Here is a 4,202-nt window from a genome sequence, read left to right on the forward strand (position 1 = left end):
TGAGAGGCTGAGGGGATGAGGGGCTGAGGGGATGAGAGGCTGAGGGGATGAGGGGCTGAGGCGCTGAGGGGCTGAGGGGCTGCCCCTGTGTCCCCCGCGGATCGCTGGGCCGGCTCGCTGCTGACAGCTGCGGGTATCCGCCGGGGAGCTTAAGGAAATATGTTCTTTTCTCACACAGGGGATGGAGTTAAAATGTTGGGATCTGTGTCTGTTTGCAAATCATCTGCTCTGTGAACAAACTGCTATCACAAGAATGTCAATGAATGAGGTGTCCTCTGCTCTCACATCCTTCCCAGGAAAGCAGTCACAGCTCCATGGCTTCATGGCTCAAGAAGTGTTTGGACAATCCTCTCAAGCACAGGATGGGATTGTTGGGGTGTCTGTGCAGGGCCAAAAGTTGGAGTCAGTGGTCCTGATGGGTCCCTTCCAGCTCAGCATATTCTACAATTCTATATGACATCAAAAAGCTAAATCGTAGCTTGGGAACCTGGGCTTTTCCCTCAGGTTGTAACAGCCAAGGGTTTATTGATGGAAATGCCCAGCTCGTTACTTGTTTATAAGAGAACACCTTCCTGAGACCTTTTCAGGTGTTCAGAGAAGACCCCTGATTCTGAAAGTGTCTGATTCTGAAAGATAGGTTAGAGAATTTTCGTAAGAAAATTATGTGGTAACTGCCAACGTGCAAACAGTGAGGCAGTGGTAATTGGTTGTGGCAGGGTGGAACAAAGAATGTCTGGTTTTTCACCTCAGTGGAGGAAGTTGGGAAGTTTCTGTGGTGGCACCAGTTTTTCTTTGACTTTAGAATGAAAAGTATGACCTGACAATGGCTAAACCTTTTGAGAAAATCCATGGACTATTCTTAGAAAGCTGATAATTGCAATTGCAGGTGATTTAACTTTATAGTGCTGCTTTAATAGGAAGGTTTACTGATTTTCAGAGGCTGAGGCTCGTTTCCTACATTGATCTACTGCTCTGTTTCTGAACAAAATGCATCACTGCACCACTTCTAAAATGTCCTTTTATTGAATTACTATGTGATTTTTATAAGAAACTTTACTAGAAGAGTTACTTTTTGGACTATATAAATAGTACTACTGTTCTCCTTTTAAAGAGTAGGAAATATATGCAAAGACTGGAAACAAAGTTTCAGGTGATCAAAAGTAACCTGATGTATTAGGTCTTTCTTCTAAGTGCCTTAAGTGATTGCTTCAGATTGCTTTTTACTCGTAGCAACTCGCATATTTTAGTAAGTACCCCTGAAAGTCTCTACTGTTAGCCTTATACAGACATTATAATATATTTTGGGAAAGTTTTCTATGATAGTCTATTCCTTCTGTAAAAGCTAAAAAAAAATCTTACTTTGAATGTCATTAAAAAAGTACAAAAGTCAAGAAATATGTGAATGAATGGTGTTTCTAACTCTACTGAGTTTCAAGAACCTAATGAAATTTAGGCTCAATTAACCTTTACAGAAAAAAACACACAGTTTGTTAAATTAATGACCCTTAAAAGGATAACACTGCACTTGTTTTCTTTGGCTGTGGTAAAAATGTTGGTTTGCTCCAAAGCATGTGTATAATCTTTGTGGTATTGTGAGGAAGATAGAATTCCCAGTCAGCCCTCTTCTACTGATTAGTGAGCAACAGAGCATGCTGGCCATGGGTTGATGAAAATGAATACTATAATTCAATTAACTCTAATAATCTTCTTCAATCAACTGATCAGTAGCTGCAGGATTTATTTAATTTTTTTTTTAATATTCTGGCCAGCTTAGAGGGCTTTGCCAGGCAAAATGCTAGATATTTGTACCTGTGTGTACTTTGTCTGATGATAACAACTATTTTGTTCTGTAATTGTTCTTTCTTACTGAAAGCCAAGAGAAACAACTAAGTGACCATACCATACATTAACAGGTAATTAGAAGGAAAAACCTAATAGAAAAGCTCCAGAAATCTCTCCTTAGTAGTCAACAAACCATTAAAGCTGTGAAAAGCAGAGGAACCGTAAACCATTTTATCTTGCTATGCAGTTTCACATGGGGAGCATTTTGAACAAGGCTAAAAGAGCTGGCACTGGAGAACCATGGGGTGAAACCAGTAAAACCTTTTGCAGCAAAAATATTAACAAACAGCCACATGTCACTGTGGTTTAGAATGGCAGGATATTGTCTATAACACCTTACAGTTTCAGCACCAGGTCCTGGTTTGTGAGTTGGATCCTTGAGGGCAGTATCATGCCCTCGCCTTTGTGGCTGGGGAGGGTGTTCTTCCTGGGCAGCTGTGCTTCCATGGGCTTTTGACACAGCAGAGCTCAGCTCCTGTCCAAACAGGGACCTTAAAAATTCCCATTTGAAGGGAACGGTACCCTTGCCCTGAGAGCTGAAATTACACTTTTTCTCAAGATGCTTGGCATTATTTTCATGGGTGCTTCTTTGTGGCATCTCTGACAGAACATACTTCCTAATGCAGCTTGTGAGCAGTTTAGCCTGGCTGCTCGGTGGGCACACGGGGTTTTGGGTGCAGCTGTGTTGGTGATGAAGGAGGATGGTGGCTGTGCAGCAGCAGCAGCAGCACAGTCCCTGCCACGAGACTTACTTCATGCCATATGGATTAAAGGTTATGGGCAACGGGGTGCAGCCAAGAAATCTGTGCTAGTAACTTAATTTAGGATTGCAGTCCTGGACCCCTGTAGAGAACTTAATTTTTCTCATTAGTCCCTGGACAAATTCTTTCCATAAATCCATATAAAGAATGCTGATTTACTGATTCTTTTCCTGGGGTGTGCATAATAATTTACTTTCCTTTTCAAAGTTTTAAGTGTTTTACTGTTACTGAGGGATTAAGCAGGTGGCTGTTTACAACACAAGTTTTCAATATGCCCACATCCATAGCAGAACACGAGTGTAAAACAGCAGTGAGCCAGAAACCTGTTGGAAAAGACAGCAGTGACAAAGGTTGCCCACATTAACTGCCAAAAAACTCTCTTTCTTTATTTTCTTCCTTTTTTTTATTTTTTTTTTTTCTTTCTTTTTTCAGGCTGAGTGCCTGCCTGCTACACTGTGTTTTTTGCATGAGGGTGAAGAGAGGACTTTTCTCTATTTGTGGTAGTGTTGGCTTATTTAGGTTGCATATTTTGTCCTATTGTTAATATAGTTTCCAAATAAGCAAGTCAGAGGGCATGTAGGTTCTAATTAGTAGTTATCTGAGGCAACTCTCAGAGCAAAAAACTAATTTAAATTGTTTTGGATCTGAACATACTGTATCTACTTGAGTGACAAAACGTTAGAAAGCAAAAAAGCCAAAGTTCTTTGTCGGAAGGCAATTGCTGCATAGCAACTGCATAGAGAGGATGCAGTGAAGCTTGAATGTATTCTCTTTTGTTGCTATTTTTGTCCTTTTTTCTTCATGTTCTGAAATGTACAGAAATTATTGAAGTTGTTGGAATGAGTTATTTCATTCATTGCTACTTATGCTCTAAAATAAAAAGGAAGCAAATGATGCAGTTTGAGTTTTGTATTTTGGGGAGAAAAAGGGAAATTTAATATGCTATTTGTGATGCTGTGACTGAGTTTTCAAATGAATGTGATCTTTGATATATGGAAAGGAAGCAAGGTTAAAGAAATATAAAAATTCTCCATGATAGCAGATATTTTTCCCAGTCACTCCATTTTTGTATCCATCTAAACAAATTTCTGTTGTCTTGTAATAAAACCACCCTTACAAAAACAAAACTTAAAGTAGTTATTAAAGCATAATTCAACTTTGCATTTAATGGGGTCCATGAACAGCAGCTGGGAAAGAGTTACTTGGAAGAATAACCCGTTTGTTGTGTATCATTAAATAAAACAGTGGGCTGGCTGATTTAGCAAAAGGAAATTTGGAGAGTAATGGGATTGTAAAGGGTTTCTTAATTGCTAATAAACTTGTGAATAAGGTTTTCCATGTGGTATAGTGTCTGTGGAAAGCTCATACAAAATGTAGGAGACTGATCTTAACTGTCCTATGGATGTGCCCTGCACAAGTGCAGGGGTTTGGCCACCCCTACAGCTGAGAGCTGATTTGGGCCTTTGGGGTCCCACTGCAAGGGGATTGCTGGTACCCTGTGAAATACAAACAGGAAAAGGGCACCCCTTAAGGGAAGTGGGAGGGACCCACAGAAAGCCTTTCCACTTTAATGTGGATGAATCCCAACAGGTAACTCTA

General features: G+C 40.1%; 1 long non-coding RNA gene across 1 annotated transcript in view; it reads left to right on the top strand.

The window, feature by feature from the left end:
• The window catches only part of LOC107209847, a 4,134-nt gene extending 639 nt beyond the window's left edge, over positions 1-3,495 (top strand). Inside the window, exon 2 of the long non-coding RNA XR_001523722.1 lies at positions 179-3,495. This is a non-coding gene — a long non-coding RNA (uncharacterized LOC107209847). The remainder of the gene's footprint in view (positions 1-178) is intronic.
• Positions 3,496-4,202: the final 707 nt, after the last annotated feature.

Source organism: Parus major, chromosome 11 (assembly GCF_001522545.3).
Source record: "Parus major isolate Abel chromosome 11, Parus_major1.1, whole genome shotgun sequence".
Classification (NCBI taxonomy): Eukaryota; Metazoa; Chordata; class Aves; order Passeriformes; family Paridae; genus Parus; species Parus major.